The sequence below is a fragment of the Emydura macquarii genome, unplaced genomic scaffold (assembly GCF_026122565.2).
Source record: "Emydura macquarii macquarii isolate MOO-44397 ecotype Brisbane River unplaced genomic scaffold, CSIRO-AGI_Emac_v2 contig_3122, whole genome shotgun sequence".
NCBI lineage: Eukaryota > Metazoa > Chordata > Testudines > Chelidae > Emydura > Emydura macquarii.
The window spans coordinates 412,337-435,184 of NW_027133259.1; the positions used below are offsets into that span (position 1 = coordinate 412,337).

General features: G+C 40.4%; 1 long non-coding RNA gene across 1 annotated transcript in view; it reads left to right on the forward strand.

The window, feature by feature from the left end:
* The window catches only part of LOC137141877 (uncharacterized), a 46,089-nt gene extending 23,378 nt beyond the window's left edge, over positions 1–22,711 (forward strand). Inside the window, exon 2 of the long non-coding RNA XR_010916756.1 lies at positions 22,294–22,711. This is a non-coding gene — a long non-coding RNA (uncharacterized lncRNA). The remainder of the gene's footprint in view (positions 1–22,293) is intronic.
* Positions 22,712–22,848: the final 137 nt, after the last annotated feature.

A 22,848-nucleotide genomic window follows, 5' to 3' on the forward strand; every position in this document is an offset into this window, starting at 1 on the left:
CTAACTACTTATGTTAAACTGTCTGTTCCATCTTGTATTTAGTCGTGACTCTCTAAGTACCTATCCCAGACCTGAAGAAGAGCTCTGTGTAGCTGGAGAGCTTGTCTCTCTCACCAATGGAAGTTGGTCCAATAAAAGATATTACCTCACCCCCAGTCTCTCTGATATCCCGGTACCAACATGGCTACAACACTGCATACAGCCTTGTAAGTAAAGGTACTCTGTGTACATATAAGTAATGATACAAACCATCTTCCAGTACACACAAATAGAATTGTCTCAAAAGAGAGTGCATTTTAAGGCTTTACATAAGGTTTCAACAGGTCTTTAAAGAACAAAGTATTTTAGAGGTTTTAGATTTTTCAAGTGATTAATCTGTCAGCCAGAAGGTTAAATCCATCTGTAGTACAGAAATATCCAGCCTCCATTCTCCCGGTTGATCCCTAACTCCCAAAAGGTGGAGCTGCAGGAACAGTCTTCAAACTTTTAAAGAGCTTTCAGTTTGCTGCAGAACTTTTAAGTCAAGTGCAGATAATCCCCAAGCCCCAGAGCAATTATTAAGATGCGAGGTTCATAACTTTAAGAGTCACTAGAAGGCTGCCAAGCTGACATTTGTTTCCTATATAATAATAAAAGCATGCAGCAGCATTTTGAGGTTGAGCACAGTTTGTGCACTTTCTGGCCTGACAGGTTTGGCAAGGCAGAAACATCTGGCCTTGGAGTATTAAAAGATTTTCTTCTAATTGTATAAAAAAAAATCATGTAAATATTGGGCTTCAGCAACCATATGACTTTCCCCCATGTTTCAGTGTTAATGGTCTGAGAAATATGATGCCTAGTACGGTATGTGTACATTTCATTTTTTAATTTTTGAAATTTTTTTAACGAAACCAAAAGCCAGGCACCATGGAATGGAAGGTGGCAAGATTTTGACAGTATGCTAGAAAACAGTTTAAGATAGGAAGGCAAATACTGTATCATGACAAGCTGAAGGAAGAACTCCGGTAAACAGAATATAATTACCTTAATTGGAATTTGGCCAAGAATCCTGACTAGCATCCCTATTCTCAGAGAAAAGCACTGTGGGATATAAGCTAGGCAAGTTCTTTGCAATGAATAATTTTGTTAGTGAATTTTGCCTTTAGTTGTTGTAGTTTTTATTTTTTGATAGCAACTTGCCAACAAAAAGCTTACATTTTACATTTTTTTTCATTGTTCACAACTGAGCCTTATATGAATAAGGTTAATAATAAAAATATTTTAACCTTTGGTTTATGTGCAAATTATTTGCTTTGAGGGTTTGTTATTCATGGTGTGGAATTGCTTCTGCTTCCTGATTGAATGAGTAGGGAAGTCAAAGAGATTTTGAGAAAGCTACACAAAAACTTCTTGTTTGAAGTTTCAAACAAAAATAGGATTATTTGTGAAATTTTACTTTCTGTAAACATTCTTCTGAAGAAAAACAAACCTCATGATAAATCAGGCCATTTATTTAGTTGCTTAACTATGGAATTAAGCCTGGGATTTTCAAATTGGTATGTGGGAATAAGGTGCCCAACACCCACTGAAATTCAGGGGGGTTGGGCAATTTAATTCCCAGCCCTAAAGAGTTAAAATAATCCAAGTTTTAAAACTTTGACCTATGAGTTTGGGATAGAGTTAGATAGTGTGATCGATACTTTAAAATAGGTAAGGAAAACAGTTTTGCTTTCATAATATATTACCTATTAAGGACAGAGCTCAGTATAACTGTTACTTATCAGAAAAAAACTAGTTTGGAGTGAACTGGAACCATTTTTTCACTATTTTACTATATCAAATGCAGATATTTTCTATTTTTATTGGCTCAAGGTCTGATACGGAATTTGTGATGAAGAACCACAAGCATGTAAACCGTAGCTAAGATAACTTTGGAGAATGCACAGTACGACCAGAAAATCAGCCCCTTCTTTAAAATGATAACACAAAATAAAAATGATATTTTACATTTCTAGTTTTCAATTTTCAGCCATATCTTCCTATATGTCACTTAGCATTTAAAGTGGTGGCCAATGGCTGCTATAAAGTTTGGTTCACTGCCATCTACAACCTTATTTGTACAAAATTTATTTGGCCTATACCATCTTCAGCACTTAGTTCAGCTACCTAAGGGCAAGACTGTCTCTTTACTTTCACACCCATGCAAGAGAATAAGGGAGTGTCAGGCTCTTCCCTTACTGCCTGCATGGGCTACCAGCTGTGGTAGTTAGAACGCTGAGACAGCAGGCTCCGTGGAACTACCACTATGCCCTGCTGAGGTGTGTGTGTGTGTGTGGGGGGGGGATTGGGTTAGCAGTTGTGTGGGGAACAGCTAGAGTTTTGGCCAGCACATCAGCACAACTGAACTCATGCACAGGGGAAAATAATATGCTAGTGGTATGGGCCAGTAGCAGATAATTTCCCCATCGTCAGCAAGGGTGGACCTGGGAGGGAATTGTAACTTTGAGTCACAATTCCATTCCTGGACTGTGTCACAGACGAAGCCAAACACCTCTACTTGGGCACTCACCAGACTGCTCTGAGAAGATCCAGCCTCTGAATCCCTGTATGCTTTAAACTTCCAGTGTTTGAACAGAGGCCAGGCACTGCTGCTGTCTTGAGGCCTCTATGTGGATACTCAAGGTGCAGAACCTATATCTGGTACCTCCTCCTACAAGCTAAGACCTAGCAGTCCGTCTGCCCAGCCTAAGAACCAGTAATGACTCCCTCAGACTCTTTCCATAGCTTAAACGCCCCCTTTTCTAGAACTCCAAATATGTGGGTGTTCTAGGCCCATTGGTTAACTCTTTGAGAGTATGTGGTAGGTGTAAAACACACTACAGAGAGACAAACTTTGCACAGGAGTCTAAATCACCTTTTCTGTTTACTTAATCATGAGAAATACACAGATCTATTAAAAAATAAACCCTTCACATACTTCTCTGCCTCAGTTTCCTCACTAACTCAGCACACTCTTTAGACTGGGGTCAGAGTCCTATGGGTCCATCTGGGATCCTTTTGCTGCAGCACATGGCCAGTCTTCTCAATCATGGAGACTTTCTAGCCATCTCTAACCATGGCTGGTTGGTGTTCTTTCTCTCGCCTGCCCAAAGCATTCTATGTAGCTCTATCAGTCTTCTAGTTTATATGTCCCACCATCAACAATTAGTTACTTTTTTGCCTTCTGGTGGTTTTCCACACTGTCCACTTCCTCAGGCCCCTTGCAGGGAAGTTGAAGAATGACTTCCTTAGCATATTCATTGTTAGGTCAAAATACAGTTGTTATTGTTAACATCTCTCCATTGTCCCTGGTATGGTGGAACACATAGACATAGAAGCATACCACGATACAGACATTTTTCCTAACAACTTTACAATATGAACCAGAATTCATAAACTGTAAGGATGGAGTCCCCAATTTATCACAGACTGCTTCTGAAGTAGTTCTCTTACAGCCTCTGTTTTCACAGGGCTAGTAGTAAGACTACATTCTATTCCTAAATGAGCTGAATCCTTTGCAATGCTGACTACCTATTGCTAAGTAATAATTTTCACCAAATTTTCATGGTGCCAAAAAAGGGTTATGCATACAACTGCAGTTAGCAAAAGAGTCATAGGTATTGCTCCCTGCATGTTTTAGGAAAACTAATCTTAAATGGTGCTGGGAAAGGAAGGAGGCAGGATTAGATGGTATAGGGACTTATTAATAACATACAACACCTTTTTGATCTAACGGTCCTTAGTTCAAATCTTGCCTAGGTTGGTAGTGATGTTAATCTGTTGTAAGATAATCAAGGCAGGGACCATCTCTTTCTTATATCTCTGTACAGTGTATAGCACAATGGAGCTGGGACCTCTAGGCACAACCTCAATACAAATAAATAAATAATAATTAATAAATATCTGGTGGCTGTTTCGGTAGCCAGTCTGAAATTGGTCTAAATTCAGTTCCTAGTGGGCAGATGTCCACATCACAAAACCCATCATCATAACTACAACCTTAGTTGGTAGATCTCTGTGGTGAAACCAATGACTGAATGGCCATGGAGGCAGAGCTATCTTCTACCTGCTATTGTTGACACATTGTGGAAGGTAGCATTGCCGCTGCAGGTGCTGTACTTGTTATATTGATAAATGACTTAATTCTCCAATGAAACAGTGGGCTGTAGTGTCATGGGAAAATAGATGTTTTTCATCAAATCTGATTGGCCGCTTTCAATGACCAGCCAAGATAGGGCAAACTAACTGAAACTCAGTCCAAATATGATGGATGTGCTCATTTCTTTCAGGAAGCGATCAGATAACGTGTGTGGGTGATATCTGCTCCCAGTGATGGAAGTGTGATCTCATTCTTTTCCAGGTTTGCAATGTAGGGACACTTCTGAACCGCATATGGCTTCAGCAGTCATTTGTACTTCACAGATGATTGTCACCATTCCTTTTAGAAGAGGCAGCTGCCGCACAATACCTTCTTGATGTGCACTGTAGTCATATACAAGTCGAGATCATATTCAGTTTAGGGCCAAGTGAACAATTTACAAAGAACCATTTATTTAGTCAATTTAGCATTTCTTACATCTTGTGATTAAAAAAATTCAGTCTACAGATGTTCACATTGTTCCCTGGGCCTCTTCCTTTGACTAATTGACATTCACAATTTCATATTCAAGCTGTCTGACTGATGGCTGTGGTCATGTTACGATTTCTGTTTCCAGACTGGATGATTTACCAAGCAGACAGGCACTTTATCATTGGTTAAAATGAAGCTAGTAAAAATATCCGAACATTTTTCATGAATGTTTCACTTCTCATTAAAATTTTGAGGAAATTTTTCATCACAATCTTGAAAATTGGAAAATTTCAACAAGTTCTATAACTAGCTGAAAAAGAGTGATTTTTTTCCCACAAGTTTTCATCCCCTTTTTTCATCAAAAATCAAAATTTTGAGGAAAATGTTTTGGCCCAAAATTGAAATCTGGAAAATTTTAGCTAGCTTTAAGACCGAAAGATTTATAAACTGGTAGGAAGAGAGAAGAATGGCCTTATACTATTTTCATGGCATTTTTATTTTTACATTTGTTGGTAATGTTAGTGAGAGTTATCTGAATTATTGCAGAATGAGGGAGCCCATGTATCTTTTATAAACAATTATGATTGTATGTAATTATACTTGACATCCAGATATTATGATGGTTTCATTAAAAATGCACCAATAGATAGTCAGACAGGCTGGAATTAACACTCTTGGTAGGTCTAACAGAGTCTGTTCTGGCCATGGTGCCAAACTCATTCACATGCACAGGTTATTTTTGTTTAATGGCTTGGTTAGTCTTTTCTTGTCTGGTTTGCATGATTTAAATGTTTACTTTTGTTTCTTTTAAAAAAACCTGAGATAATTAACAGTACTTTTTTTTATATCAAAGAACGACTGTAATCAATTTGATAATTTATATATTCAGTCTAGCAGCTTGGCTTCCCTTGTGTCACAGTTCAGGGCAACTGCACCATTGCTTTCCCCTAAGTGGTCCAGCAACAGCATGCACTCTCAGGCTTCCAGATCCCCAGCTGTTGCCTCTCCTGGGTGGAGACCTGTGTTTCTCTCCCTTCTGACCAGGGTATTTCCAGGATACATAGCTCTCTGCCTTCACTCTTCTGTTTTGCAGCACAGACAGGTTGCCCAAGGACACTTGCTTTCTCTTCAGAGATGGTTAGCAGGTATCATTGCTACAGTTATAAGGTACCACACAGCACTTCCTGTGCAGCCTACTTTATTCTTAAGGTAAAAAGCATTACAGAGAACATTAAAACAATACAAAACCTACATGCATGCTAAGAATTAACACCAGCTCTAACACGGATTCTGGCAGGAACAGCACTTCAAACATCCACACAAGGGGATTGCGTATGGTTACAAGTGCATCACAGCTTCAGTGCAGAACAAGCAAACTGTCTTATGGGGCATCAGTACACCCAGTCCTTCCAATGCTACCCAAAGGTTGGGGCCCTCCATGAACCAGGGTTCCTGTCCATTTACAGGAAGAAGGCCTTGAGCCAGTTTCAAACCATGCTATTTATCCAAAACGTTTTGCTTTGTCTCTTGGTCCTTGGAGAATCCAGTTTGAATTAGTTTATGTGCACTTTTCCAGGGTGGTGGTTTCTCCAGAGATGTTACAGCCTAAACAAATGTGCCTAATCACCCCCTGCTGTTCTCCTATTCACAGTTCCCATGGAAAAACATACAATTCCACAATAACACCTAAACAGTTCCATTTTGAATACAATGAACCCCAAAGGTACTAACCTAATTCAATCATGTTTAACTTAATTCAATAACATTCATTTAAGATATTGCAGCAAATTGTCAGTCTGTCACACCTTATTTTACTGCTCTTTCCTGGTAGTTCTGTAAAAGTATTTTCCTCTTGGTGAGACCCCCTGACTGCCACAGAACAAATGAAATGCTGTTGTTCAGGGATCTTCTTGGAGGTAAAATGACACAGCGAAGTGACTGTTTGATAAGGTGTGACTGTGACTTGGAGAGCAAGGCACGTCTGTGAAATTTGGCTCGAGAGGGGAAGAACCAGATCATCCTAAATTCAGTTCACTGGGAGGAAGAGGTCAAGAGGTGATCTGGTATAAGTAAGTGATATTGAGTAATGAGCGTTGTGACTATTCTGAGGCTGTAAGCCTGTGTTTATTTGTTTTCTTCTTCTATGTCTGTATACATAAACCTCTAATTCAAAAAATTAACATCTGGAATGAACTTTTATTTACCACGTAAACCACACCCTTTGACAAGTCGTCTTGCTGTTTCTGATATTAGCAGGGTAGCATGGGGAAGTCTGCATTGCTCATGCCTGAGCTGTACCTGCTCAGTGGATAGTTTCTAAGGCTGTTCATCATTTCATTTCTCTGGAACATTAAATTCTCCAAGGGCCTGACTCTCCAGTGCCTTCCACCTTGTATTGTCATTCATACCTGTGCTCATTCCTGGTGTTCATCCCCATGGTGGTACTATGCCAGAGAGGGACAGAAAGGAAGTAGTTTGTGCTTCCCCATGCTTGGGAACTGTCATGGGCCAGCTCAATCACCAGGACAGATGAGGGCGGTCCTTGTGTCCCTGTTGCAATGGTCCCTCTGGAATTTGCAATGGTGCAGACTTACCAGGATTTAAGAATATCTTAACCACTCTCCTCCCAACTCTGCCTTGCTTCCCAGCTATCCTCTGCACAAGAGCCTATTTCAAAGTAGGGAAAGGCACAGGGCTGGGTACGCAGCTTCCACAGAAGTCTTCTTCTGCCAAGCTATTCCCTAGGAGAAGCTGGGAAAATGGCCATGCAGCTACTTTGCAATCCCCTTATGCCATATACATCAGCACAAAGGGGGCCACAGGGCAACTATGAATCTAGCCATGTGAGTGCAAAGTCAAAGTAAAAAGCTAGCATATCAGAGTATATGTTTTTTGCACTTGTGTAAATGAGTGCAGAGCATGTAAGGCAGTGGAGAATCAGGCTCTACATGTTTAAATGGAGGATTGGGGGGGAGGGAAGAAACTAACCTTTTGTAGTTTAATGAATTTGTTAGAAAGGGGTGGATGATATTTCAAGACTGATAAAGTGAGTAAAATTTAGGTGCTTCTCTGTTAAGACTGAGGGCATTGTTAGAACAGTCCTGTGAATCGGGTGGCTGAGTTAGATGTTGATAGGTGTTTAAATCTCAGATATCATTAGTAATGGGAAGAAAAGAAAAGATCAAAAATGGCCCATTCAGAACAAACCAATTCATTATTTCCTCCTTTACAAACAATGAAAAAGGAAAAAGTGTTCTCATGAGAAACTGTATGCATTTCCTTAAGAGGGTGTACTTTAGATCAAGGATAGACTAAATTATGTGTGATGTTGTGGCTGCTAAGGTAACAAAGCATTTTTATGAATACTAAAGCAAATAGATGTATAAACCTAGAGTAAATCATTAATTCATATCACTATTTTTGAGGTGGGTTGGAGTGACTTGGATATTGTAATCTCTCTTTATTTAATATTTCAAAAGTTTCTTTTATTTAAAAGCAAACACTTAACAGTGCCTTTTTTGGATAGTTATGCTCCTTTTTCTATATCATACTCCTTGAGAAATAACTACTTATTGATGTCATTTATGAATCAAATAAAGCAGTCTGGCCTTGATTCATCAAGGTACTTAAACACATGCCTAATTCTAAACATATGAGTAGTCCCATTGTAAGGATTTTGTAGGACTACTCACATTTTTACAGTTAACCATGCATTTAAGTACTTTGCTGAATCATGATCTGAATTAGTCAGCAACAGCACATTCTATGCTTATTTAATTACAACAATGATTTCTGGTAATGAATAGCATCTTAACTAAGATTTTGTTTTAAACCTACTGTTGTAAAACAAAAGCAGATATGGTTTTGGCTGAATACACCCTTTCCTGACCCAACATTTTTATATCTGTTTTAAGCCTTATTCAGCAAGAGCATTAGTTTCCTTTTAAACAAAATGAACCCAATCCTGAAGTCCTTTCCTCAGGTCTGATCCTGTGAAGTTCTGACTGTCTGCTTCTATGGGCTGAGCACCCTGTAGGATCATGACTTATTACTTGATCCTGAGATGTGTCGAGCACTGCTATACTCGATTTAAATTATAATTGTGGGTGATCAGCTCCTCTTGGGATCCAGCCATTACTCTAGCAACACTCTCACTTTCATCAATACCTGAGTAAGGACCTAAGGACTGGGCTAGATCCTGAAGGGTGCTGAACACCTGAGGTGTCTATTGATATCAATAGGAAAGACAGGTGTTCAGGACACTGAGAATTTGGTCCACTAATAGCAGATTAATTTCATTCCATTATATATCTTTCATCTTTCTTTTGGGAAATAAATTATGGTTTGTAGTTAGAAAATTATCAGAGTGGCTTTTATTACCTCTAAGACTCATAGAGACAAATTCTTCTCTTATGCATAAGTTACAAATCTGGTATAACTCCACTTGATTAGCTTTTCTTCTGCTTTACACTGGTGTACACTGTATGGGAATAATTACACTTATACACTCAAAAAAAATTAGGCAAGTTATCTCTGTAGATATAGTGCTTGACTTTCATATTCACTGCACCTTCCATATTGCCACTAGTGATGCACTATTTCCAGTTATAACACAGAAATGGAAAATCCTGTCTAAAAGACAAAGCAAGTTCTCATCCTATTTTTCAGTTTATTGGGAATAACACATGATGATGCTACTTATTTCTCTTTAGGAGACCCCACCCACCAGGTTGTGAAGTGATGTGTATGTGTGAGAGAAATAGGGAACTGATGCATGGCTAAGGCATGGCACAATGAGCAGGGGGAAAACAGATTGTGGAAGCTTTGAAATCCTGCATGATGATTATGCCACACTATGTCATTGTTGACGGTTCCCTGAAGAGATTCTTTCTGTGAGTAATTAGTCTCCATGCAGCATGAATAGACTAGTTTTCTATCAGGAGACTGAATTTTAGATGACAAATTAGACAGATTCCCTAAGGCAAGAGTTTTGTGCAGCTTTGCCATTCTCACTAAAAATGTGATTTATAATAGATTCCTCTTTACTAGGCACTCCTTTCTTCAGGAATGAAGGCATACGCCATACCCAGATTCCCTGTTTAACAACATGATTGTATGAACCTTTGTCTTCTATTAAGAAACACTGCCTCTCTGATTCAATTTTGACATGTCATGTGACTGTTCTATTGACCAATGAAAAACATGACAATACGTTGGAAACTAGGGCCTACATTTACAAACTGTGAAGATAGTGGTGTAAATTACACTTCAGTAAATGAATGAGAGTATAAATTGGTAAGTTGCACATTGAGGGGTGAACGGATATAAAGCAGAAGAAACAACCCTGATAGGTGTGTAAAATAACGGGCTTGAATTATACTATCTTAAAATAGGAATAACACAATAGAAAATCAGGCCCAAAGACTGTGGGGACCTACTTCATCTTGCACTGTCCTGGATCTTGCTGTTTCTGCTACAACCTTATCCTTCTTCCCCTCATCATGGAACTTCTACTAATGTATATCACTAAGGCTATGTCTTCACTGCCGTCAGATCGACTCATCTAGATCGACTGAGCGATCAGTGAAGACCTGCTCAGTCGATCCAGAAATCGACATATTAAGACTACCATCTCAAGTGGCACAGTGCAGTGAAGATGGCGCACAGAACAGAAGCACAGAAGTCGATGGGAGTTATGCAAGATTTTTGTGTAGTTTGCGTAACTCCGGTCGACTGCCGCCGAATCTCCGAGGTAAGTGTAAACAAGCCCTAACACTCAATTACCAATGTGTAACTTGTATCACCACCATATATGTTATCTCTAAATGTGGCCCCAGGGATATGACAAACCTTTTATTCACATTTATACAAATCCAGCCATTTTACCAATATTTGGATGAATATGAGTCAAAAACAAAATACAGAGGGTTTGATCTTGCTCCCAGTGAAGTCAATGGCAAATCTCCCATTGACTTCAAAGGGCGCAGAATCTGTTCCAGATACTTTAAATATCTGCTTCCACATGGCACTAGCCATTTTTTACTATGACCCAGCACCTCTTGCCATGATCCCCTGGTATCTGAGTCCCCCTCCTTCTTCCTGCCTCCAAGTCATCATTTAGCCAACACCCTCTTCCTATTACCTCACTCGCCCCTCTACCCTCTCCAGGATGGAAATCAGTGTTTGTATTCAGTGAATATCAACAGCTACTATTCAGGTGAGTCCAAAAAAAAAAAAAAGCTTCATCCATCTCTAACAGAAATTTTAATATGTCATTTGTTACTATTTGTATAATATTTACAGGTTGATACAAAAGAAAATATCTAGCACATTTGAAATTTATAATACATTGTATGATTGTGTCCAAGTACACAGGTAAGTATGTGGTGTAATGTGTGTAGTAAAAAACCTATTCTAGTGCTAGTAACTAGATGACACGTTAGATAGTACACATGCTGGAGCAGAGCTTTTGTCCTATTGAGATGAGAGTCTGGGCCTCTCTATGGTTTGGAGTACTTGTATATGGCCTCATCTGGCCTTTCTTTCATCCATGCATGAGGTGGGAAAATTACAACTAAATCCCCTTTGATTCCCATCCTGTATAAAAAGGAGAGAAACTTTTTTTTTATCAGTTGTTATATACTAAAGGAATCAAATTATCAATTAAGTTGTTCTGTTCAATATGCAGAGGAACTGCAAGGAGTTGATGCAAGTAATAGAATTATCTGAGTACCAGCAAAAATTTCTCCAAGTAATAGCTTTTTTTAATAAAAGGTGAAGGTTTATAGATATTTAGTTTAAATCAAAGTTATGAATTCCGCAGAGGCCAAATCTTGTAGCCAGTCTATGAAGAATGAGCATGGCTGATTTAATCTCTGTATTTGGTTGTTTAGTAAAGTTAAATGGCTGATTTCTTAAAAACAATGTGTCTGTATCACTAAGCTGTTTAAAAATCTCCACTCTGGTAACGTGATACTGTGGAAAAATAATACCAAATATGAATAGATCAAAGCTTCCCTTCAGAGGTATAATAAGCTGAACCTTGTGGCATCCCTTTACATGTCGATTGAAAAAGTATCTTTCCTTTGTTCAGGACTCTGTGGATGATAGCAGGTCCTTGGTGGTTTCCTTGCCTAGTAAATGAAAAGCTCTGAATATGAGGATTAAATCCCAAATACACTGTGCTGACTGAATTCTCCATGTCTTCTGAGGAAGTTATTTTTACTCTAATTCTAATACTTGTTCGTTCTTTAGTAAAAATCAAACACTTAGTAGTCCTAATAAAATAAATGAATTTACCTTTATATGCATGTTTGTTTTTCATAATGCTATACCAAAATTAACTAATGAATTCTCATTGCACCTCTGTGAGTAAGCATCAAGCTGTGTGTGCAGTTGGGGAAACTGACACAGAAATAAAGTAAATGATTTAGGAGAGTTAAGACTGAACCCATTAGTTCCTAGCTCTTAATCTGTTGATTATTTTAGTGAATATTTTGAGATGTAATTTCATGTAACTTCTTGTTGATCACTGATAATGCTATTTTAAGTAACATTGCTTAAAGCAATAGGGGACTAATGTTCAGAAATATTCCAAAAATTAATTTCGATATGTTATTTTTTGGGTGTTAATTTCATTTTGGTGTAAGGTAAGTGGAACTGCTGCTGACTTTACCATTTTATGTGACTGCATTTTTAAATTATGACAGGCACACATGGCCTATGATAAGCTTTGTAAATTGAAATTAATGAACTGTGTATAATCATTTGCTTTGTAAAAGTGTAAAATTAGGACTTTTTATTCAGCTCTGCAGAGTATTGTGTTCTCTCCACTAGATGTCAGTCAGTAGATAGATCTTGTGCAAGCTGATTACTGGTGAATAAAGCAAAAATTGTTAGTCCATTTAATAGCTCTGTGCTAATTTTTCACCTAGTCATAAGGAATAACCCCAAACAGGAGATGTTCTGAGTCTCTCTCTCTTGTACTCTGATCTTTTATCCCTCTTTTCTCCTTTTAGTAAAATTTTTAGCATTGATAATTTCCACTGGTGCTGATAGATGAGAATGGTGCTGCATAATGCAGGATTTTCCTGTGGGTACTTCCAGTGTTCACCCATTCATAAGAGGATATATTTTGATATCTTTACTCCAACAAGTAGTATCTTAGGCTATGTCTACACTTACCTCTGTGATTCGGCGGCAGTCGACCGGAGTTATGCAAAGTACGCAAAAAACTTGCGTAACTCCCGTCAATTTCCGTGCGTCTCTTCTGTGTGCCATCTTCACTGCACTGCGCCGACGGAAACTGCAATCCCGTCAACGCAGCGCTACACCACTTGAGAAGGTGGTCTTAGTATGTTGACTTCTGGATTGATTGAGCAGGTCATCACTGACTGCTCAGTCGATCCAGATAAGTCCAATCTGATGGCGGTGACTTTGCCGCCATCAGTGTAGACATAGCCTTAGTTGGTGAATGAATTCCATGGGACTGTTTGAGAAGTACGTTACTACTTGCATAAAATGATCAGATTATGGCCCAAGGGTTGTTGTCCTAAAATGTTCAAATGCTATGCCTCTAATTTTCTTTCCTAGGGTATTTTTCTCTGAAAAATATTTCTTTCCAGGGCAAGTTTGGATATCTTGAGTATTTCTAGCTATTGTTGCAATAACTAAACAGACCTGCAGATTTAGGAACTGAACTAAATTCTCAAATCAGAAGGATCTATATGATATTGGGAAGCATCACAAGGAGAGGATATGGATTTGTTAACATATTTGCTGGTATCAGACCAAGCAATGATCCCTAGCAGTGCAGGCCATGCAATTTATTCCTTCTTTTATTTATTTTCATCTCCTTGAAATCTCTCCTTAAAACCCATATTTTCCCACAACTACTCAAACAATACTCTAATTCCCTCTAAACACATTTTTTAAAAAGTAATTATTAAACAATAGCTAGGAACTAACAAGTGTAGTTGTGACAATCAGGGTCCAGACATCCCAAGGGAGAATGGGGGGGGGGGTCTGAACCACAAAGAATAAACAACTGAATCCACACTTTTCACAGCCCCTACTAGACTGAAAAAATCTCTCCTGCTGCCTTTATTTGAATCCTAGCTTTCATTCTTTCTCTGTTCTATGTACATCCCAACAGCCAACCTGTCTCTCTTACCATACGAATACATCCTATCCAAAACAGTCCTGGTCTCTCTCCCACACACGTGGCAGCAACAGCCATTCTCTACCCACACACTGCACAACAGCAATCCCTCCTCTCCCTCTTTCTCAACTACACACACACACCAAAACAACCCCCTCAGCATCTCACTACTTTCTAGGGGCCTCTCCATCTCTGACATGCCACAGCAACATCTCCTGCTGCCCCCAACAAACATACACATAGTACCAAGAGAGCAAAAAAGAGGATATTTATTGGGGCATGTATATGTGTATGTAGTGAGCTGTATGTGTGTTGTAGAGAAAAGGAGAATTAAACCCCAAACATGCAATGAAGCTCTGTTCCCAGGAAGATGCTCAGTGTGGAGCTGATCCTGCACCATAGATATCAATGGGAGTTTTTCCACTGACTTCATTTAAGACAGGATCAAGCCCTATATATTAGGCTGACCAGATTTTTGGAATGATATCTTGGCACATATTTTTAGGGGCGGGAGGAGGTAGCGGGTAATTACTGCTTTTGAGAAATAAATGTTATGTAAAAACAGATGTTATGAACATATTTTTATACATAGCTATAGCTAATTTCAATACATCATATTTCTCACGTTCAATCCGTAAACACAGAAAAAATACTTACCAGTATTATCCTTAAGGCTGACAACAGAACAGTAAGCTTGCTTTAATTGGAGTATTTTGCCAATGAATGTATCTGCTTGAGAATATCATTCTTGGTGAGCTTTTCCATGAATTCTAGACAGGACAATTCGTTTTCACAACCAGAATGGCTTTCACAGTTCGTCCACTGAATCTCAATTTCTCCGCCGTCCACACGTCATTCATCAGCAAGAACACTCTTTCAACAGGTGCATTGCTGCCTGGCAGACAGACCATCACTTCAGTTAGTTTTTTCAGGTTAACGTGGGGTACCTTGGATTCTGTGATATACATCATGACTGCATTCCATTTGTAAGGAACCGACGTAGCACATGCACTCCATTTGCCTAGTTTGCCTCTTAAAAATGTATTAAGAAAAGTCGCTTCATCAAACAGAGCATCTTGATCAATTGTTACGTTTAGGCATTTCATTTGCAGAAGTTTGACTGCCTAATCTCAGACCTTGCAGGCACTTTTTTCAAATGCAGACAATGCAGGTCTTTAAGGTCGCCTGTGTGTTTTCCCCATGCATGTATGTATTTAATTGATGTGTCAAAATAAAGATCAAGAAACATTAAAGTATGACTCGTGTGTCAAGACCCCAGCCCCTTCTTGCTCCTTTAGTGTTTTTCTTACCAAAACTGGTACAAAGTCTTCCTCGTACCTTGCAGAAAGCTTCTTTTCCAGATTAAGGATGTCAGCAAATTCCACTGCATAGTGATCTTCCCCCTCCAGCAATTTTATTGTCATGCAAAAATGACAGATTAGCTTGAATGAAAGTGAGCCAGAGTTCAGTCACAGGGTCTCCAAATATCTTCTGAAGAACAACTGGACACTTTTCTGCCAGGAGCAAATATCCTCAATGGCTGCTGAGGGGATGCTAGGTTGGGAGGGCTCTGAGTTACTATAGAGAATTCTTTCCCAGGTGTTGGCTGTTGGGTCTTGCCAAAATGCTCAGGGTCCAACTGACTGCCATATTTGGGATCAGGAAGGAATTTTCTCCCAGTTCAGCTTGGCAGAGACCCTGGATATTTCCTGCTTTCCTCTGCAGCATGAGACAGGGGTCACTTGCAGGTTTAAACTAGAGTAAATGGTGGATGTTCTGTAATTTAAGCATTTAAATCATGATTTGAGGACTTCAGTAATTCCGCCAGAGGTGGGTCTATTACAGGAGTGGGTGGGTGAGATTCTGTGGCCTGCAATGTGCAGGTCAGATTAGACAATCATGATGGTCTCTTCTGTGAGTCAATGAGTCTATAAAACGAGGGACACTGGAGAGATGGGGCCCAAGTTATGATGAACTGTCTCATCCTGGACGGTTATGACCTCCCACAACACCTAAATTTTGCTAGAACAGTGGAACTATCAACCTCTAGAGTGAGACTTATGTGTGACAGAACTTGCTCAGCATCTGACCTGAAACCTCAGGGCCTTCCAAGAAAAATGCAAAACCTATTTCTGGGAGCCTTGCATAATATTTGTCAAATAGGCCATTCCACTATATTCAGTGGACCGTTTTTTTTCTTTTAGGTGAAGTTTTCTAAATTTATTAGACAAGCCATATTTGAACTATGAGATTTTGAAAACTTGCATTACTTAAATTGCAAGCTCTGGGGCAGGGACTGGAGTTTTATTGTGTGTGTGTGTGTGTGTGCAGTGCCTAGCACAATGCAGCCCTAATTGCTGATTGGGGTTGTTATGAGCGATCATGATACAAATAAATATAAAATAATGATTGTGAAGTGTGGGTTTTTCACTTTTGAAAATTATTAATTTTTTTCAATCTATTCATAATTCAAAACTAATTTGTAAAAACTTAAAAACTGATTTTATGCATAAATCATCAAAGACAACAAGTGCAGGTGACTATTTTACCAAGTTCAGTTCCAAATGTTTTTAGTAGAGGTGAGCTCAGTACATGTAATTCACCAAATCTCCCACAGAAGTTATATTACAAGGTCCAGTCAGTGGTACACCCTCACTTGGCATGTGAGTTTTGTTTTTAGAAAATCCCCTCTTTAATGGGTGTAAATAATAAGGCAAATGCCCGTGTTTTGATAGTGACGAGGCAAGCATTGGCATGGAAAGAAAAGGTCAGTAAGCTCGCCGATGGCCAGGAGGAGTCCTGGTGAGGAGTCTCCTGTGGGAACTGAAAGAATCCCGCTAGAGTGGGGCAGACCACTCGGCCTGTGAAAGGCATGTGACAGGATTAGAAAAAAGGCTGAGAGAAATGAAGGGAATGCTTGCCGCTTTAAAGGGAAGGCGATTTAGCGGTGCCTACAGTAGTTCCAGCCCTGACTCAGGGAGTGGAACCCCAGAATCAAGTATCAGTGAGTCAGACTCTCATAGAGGGGGATACTGCACATCTCCCTCCATCCCCTTCAGAGTTAGAGGAAAATGGGTTGCCTACAACTGGTCTCAGCACAGGCCGAACGGTTGGGCTACCACTGGCACCGGTGACAACCACAGTGGTACAGTATGCAGGCCGGGGCAAACCCAATGAAATGAGGAATGAGTTCTGGGTGTACACACCGGAACAAGCTAGGGCCATGGGTAAGACTATGGGCTCACTCAACCGTGAGACCATAGTGGACTGGGTTGGTCGTGCCGGTGGCATTCATAATTTGAATATGGAAGATCTAACTGCACTGGCACGAGAGTGCATGGCTGTGGAGGATTTTAATGCCCTCCCGGCCAAAATTCAAATGGGGTCCATAGCTGATGCATTAGAGGTATTAAAAGGACAATATACGTTTTATTTTCTGGGACCCAGCCTCATTGGGAGGCTTTATTTGGACAAACAGAAAGCTTATGAAAGGCCAGAAAAATACATTTTACAGAAAAAGGTTTTATTTTGTATGGCAGGAACTGTGCAGCCAGATACTCCCGAGTTTAGACACACCTTATTGCAGGGTCTGTTGCCCACACCAAAGATTACTTTAGTTCTGGTGGATCTCCTTAACATGCCCCTCGCGGTAATGCAGGACAAGATCAGGTCTGCATATGAGATGCACCAAGAAGCTTTTCTGGGGCTTAAAATGAGGCAAGACTTCTTAGTGGATACTGGTGCTGCGGTGTCTATTATATGTGCCAAGGGATGTCCTTTGACAAAGGAATTACCCATCAAAGAATGGAAAACCCTGGAGGGCTACACTGGGAAGAATAGTTTAATTCCCTTTACAAATCCTATCGAGTGCTCCTTGGGATCGAGAATATTTGATGCTACCTTTGGAATCCAAGCCTTAGATGGTATTTTGGGAATGGATTCCTTAGAGAGGATTGGAGCCATCACTGATCTGCCCAGTCGAGCTATCCTGTCACAGGGAGAAGGTATGGAGTCCTTTGTCGTGGCAGCTTCTCAGAGTCGCTGCTGTAAAGGCACTGTTAGACCTCAAGCTGCCTGACTGGGAACCAGACCTCAGGGAAGTGACACATTCATATTTAACTGCATTTGCAAAGAACAAGCTACATTGCAGCAGGACTGAGAATGTGGTTTGGATCCTAGGTCTGGATCCTAAGCTGCTTCAACAATGCAAGTATCCCCCACAAGCGGAGGAAAGTCTGTGGCAGATAATCGAATCTTTGAAAAAACCAATGAGTGTTAGTGAATATATTGAGCAACTCTCATATTGAATATATTGAGTGCAACTCTCCTATCTGGTCAGTAAAGAAAGCAGATGGGAAAACGTGGCAACTCACCCTGGACTATGGGTTGAATAGAATGACACCCCATTTGGCACCAGTGGTGGCAAAGTTTCAAGATGTGGTGATAACCATCCCAGCGGGGACCCAGAGGGTCTCAGTGTTTGACCTGGCCAATGCTTTCTTTAGCATTCCGGTAGATGAAGGGACCAACACAAGTTGGCTTTCACATTTGCCGATCAGCAGGTCACTTTTACAAGACTACCTCAGGGCCTACACAACGCACCTTTGCTACGTCCCCAAGATGTAGAAAGATCTGAAGAACAAACAATACATTGTGTTCTATGTCGATGACATCCTAATCTCCACTCCGACAAGAGTAGACAACCTCGAGACACTTGGGGAGGTACTTGGAAAGATACATTCAACCAGATTTCTCGTTAATCCTCTTAAGGCGCAACTGGTCACATAGACTGCAACATACCTATGTATGAACTTGGGCACTGAAAGATGTCTCGACATACAGCGGGTTGAGTTAAGAGGAAAATTACCAGTGTCTCAGGATGTGAGTGTTCTGCGCACATTTCTAGGACTCACGGGATTTTCCCTTGACTTCGTGGAAAAGTACGCCCTTATAACAAAACTCCTTTACTACTTATTGAAGAAGGATGTGGAGTGGACTTGGGGTGAACCACAGCAAGAAGCCTTTATAAAATTGAAGAAGGCGTTGGCTTCATCCCAAGCTTTGGCCTACCCTAAAGAGGGTATTTTGCAGTTAGCCACCACTCCTGAAGGGATGAGTGCAATATTGTTGCAGGATATGGGCATTGGACCAAGACCTATAGAATACGGGTCACAGAATTTGTCTGAAGTAGAAAAGCAGTTGACACCATGCGAATGAAAGGCACTAGCATTAACTTGGGCCCAACAATATTGGGAATATATCATTGGACTATCTCCCATCGTCTTTTGCACATCCCATACACCCATGAAGTATGTGTTATCGGGAAAAGCCAATAAGGGAAGGGTATCGAACCCATGGTTGGCAGGCTGGACCTTGACCCTTATCAATCGAGAGATTACCATAGACAAGTTGAAGCAAGAAGCATTAGCACCTTATGTGCTTCTGACCAAGGCGCAGAGTATGAGTGCCTGCTGCCTGTGGAAAAATTCAGGGAATATGAATCTCCATTTCTTTTGGGGAAAACATTGGAAGAAGCTATGAGGGACAAAATGGAGATATGGGCTACTGATTGAAGCAGTGCGTATGCAGGGCCGTATTATCCATTAGGCATAATAGGCACAGTGCCTAGGGCCTACGAAACTTTCAGGGCCTATGAAAAAAATGTTTATATATAATTTTTTATTTAAAAAACTATTTATTAATAGCTTAAAATCAAATTAGTTATTTCGGTCGGGGGGGCCTACGAAGGCAAGTGTGCCTAGGACCTATGAAGGTCTTAAAACGGCCCTGTGAATACGTGGAGGGAAAACCACAGACACGCTATGCAGCAGTCTGTCTGTCGGATGGAAAAACGTTACAAGGAAGAGTTCATCCTCCGTCAGCACAAACTGCAGAGACAGTGGCTATCCTCGCAGTATTGATGGAAACAGACCCACAACAACCGATATGGTTACTTCGGATTCAAACTGGCTAATCCATGCTTTAATAAACTGGATGCCCATCTGATAAGAACAAAATATGACCACCGGAGATGGGAAACCTGTCATCTCACATTCCCTGTTATGTTTTCTCGTAGATTGCATTATGGACCTCAATCACCTCATATTGTGTATCTTATGTGAATGGGCGGTAATAACCCCACTGATGATCTATGAAGGAGAGCATTATACATGTGAGACCAAGGCACCCCCTATGGGTGCAGAAGTAAGAAAGATCAAAGCGTTAATGAGCCTACCACCATCTGGGTTAAGGCCCATTTCCTTGTTTGTATTCCTAGCAGGCCAATTCTGTCATCTTGTATGGAAGCAAGAGAAAGGGGAGAATTCAGGTATTTTAACAATAGAGGATGATTCAGGAGGTGGATTGAGATCCTTCATAAGCCCCGCTGTGCCTGGGAAGTAAAAGATTTAATACTGAGAGAATGTTCCCATCCTCAAAAAGCACAGTGTGTTGGGAGATGTTCATGCATGCATCTTCAAGTCAATAAAAATATGAAGGACAGGTTAAGCCAGATCAGGATTCTATCCAGCTTAGAAGGATATCACGCCGAAATAAAGATGAATGTACATTTTCCAAACCAGAATTGGACAATTAAAACAAAGTGTAAAGTATCCAATATACAAGATTATTGTTCGCATTTCAAGGGAATGGAGGTACCCTGTATAAATGTGACCGATAGGGCGTTTACCACTCACTGTTAATGAAAAAGTAGTCCAGGTATGGCATGATGATTCAGCAGTTGGAGAGCATCAGGAATTTGAGGCAAGTTCTGCAATAGAAGTGATAGTGTCTTCTTGACCACATCCTTACCAAATGGGTGTGTTGGTTATAAAGGAAAATGGGAAGAGGCAAGTTATGGTAAACCCAGAGTACATTTTAAGGAAAGTCAGTGTTTTAATTCCAGTGTCCATCGTATCTGTCCAGGAAAAATGCAGACCATTTCTGTCTACCACGTTAAAAGGGTGGCACATGTGGATTACTGATCTAAACCCAAAGGGTAGTGTGGTAAGGAAGCAAGATTTTGCAGCCAAGATACTAGGTGGCATAGGGACAGGTTTGGGCATCAAAAATGCAGTTGATGCTGAAAGCCTAGCCACCAAGATTAGAAATATAGGTCAGGATGTGACTGGAGCAGCCATTATCTTCTTCATAGGGAAAACTGTCACTTTGGAATATGATATAACTCAGGTGATGCCTGAATGGTTTAGGGCCCAGCAGGGAAACGATAGAGTTTTATTAGGAGGGTTGCAAAAGTTACAGGATGACATGGTGTGCGCCATAGCGTGCTCCCAGGCTCAGGCCTGGCTATCCTCCATTAATAGTGTCTTTTTGAGGGAAGGCTGGAGTGGCAACATCCCAGTCGAATTAAGGAGATTGCTCAGAAATAAGCTAAAGGTCTTTGAAATCCAGAACAAGCTCTGGTGGGAGCTGCCAAATTTTATGTATGTCGCCAAGATCGAGACAGTAATAGCTTTCATCTTAACGGTTTGGAATGCCACAATGGAATGGGTATACCCACTAATATCATTAGGGTTATGTCTGGGAAATGCCACTTTGACCCCATTGGATGTTCCCAAAGAGGTAAAATCAGATGGAACGTCAGTAGACTTGGAGAAGTGTTAACGGAGGCACGGTAAAGGGTATATTTGTAACAATAACATCTACCAAGAAGGGCATATCTGTCTAAACCCTGATGTTGGAAAGTGTCACTACCATCTAAAACCTGCTCTCCATAATCACTCAGTCCTTGTGTCAACGAACCACAACTGCGTATGTATCAGGAGCACATACAGCATAAAACTCATTTAATATGAATCTGTTGCAACACATGAGGAATTTGTAAACACCTGTACATGTAATGTGTACAGCATAATTGGTTGTGATGTTTATTTTGTATTAAATGTTACTAAAGTATATGAGTTGGAATAAACTTTTGAAATGTATCAGGAAGTGAAACTGGTTCATTTGGGACCTGACATTTCTGCATTGAGCCAGTTAATTGAACATCCAGATATTGGTCAGCATCTGGACCAATTAAGGGAAACAGGAAAAGGCACAATGATTTTGGTGCATCACGCCATGAATGAAATCACTGCCAGCATGAGCAGGGTTTAGAAACACTACTTTGTTTGCTCATTGGTGGGGAAACTTATTTTCTACATAGGATAAGGCTTGGCACCTACTAGTTCACCCCTTCTCCATAATCATGGTAGTTCAATTTGGCTTAATCATAACATGGATAATTACTTTTGTATGGTTGACATGGAAGTTCAAACTATTGTCAAGGTGAAAAATGTTACATTGTTACACATATGTTGTGATACATATGGAAAACTGATATATTATGTCTTCCACAGTATCAAGGAGGGGATATGATGGGTTTGTGTTTTGTTTTTGGAAAATCCCCTCTTTAATGGGTGTAAATAGTTAGGCAAATGCCCGGGTTTTGATAGTGGTGAGGCAAGTCACCATCTTGGCAAGGCCATACAACAGCTAGGACTCCATCTTGGAGTACCTTCTTCATGGAGCCTTTCCCCCCTTTTAGTCTTTTGGCAGGAAGAGCTGGGAAAATCTGCCTGGCAACAGGAGTGTATAAAGGTCTACATGCCATCAGATCGGGGCTGTCCACCGAAGAGGCAGCAGAGTGGCATCTTGCTCCAGTGAAGATTAGAGAAGACCATGGCCTCCTGGAAGGAGAAGAGGACAGCCTCCACATCAGAATTCTTGATACTTACCTCGTGTTCCTGCTTCAAAGTTCCTATGTCCTGGGCCCATCCTTCTTGGTGCAGTCCTGATCAGCACTCTGTGGAAGAGAGAAGCAAAACTGTAAAGTAACGGACTTTTGGCCAAGGGTTGTTTTGTGGTACGGGACCTGGAGTTTACCTCCATTTTCTATTACTTAACCCCCGAGCGACCCTTATTATTGTGTTACCCTAAATAAATTGTTAACTTAGTTCTCTTTATGATTGAATCAGAATGGTTACTCATAAAAGCACCCGGTGATAGATACAGAGGGGGACAACTAATTGAAGTACTCCAGTAATACTTAATGCCAGAGAGAGGGTTTGGTGTCACCTAGGGAATTCTCTTGTAACAGGGA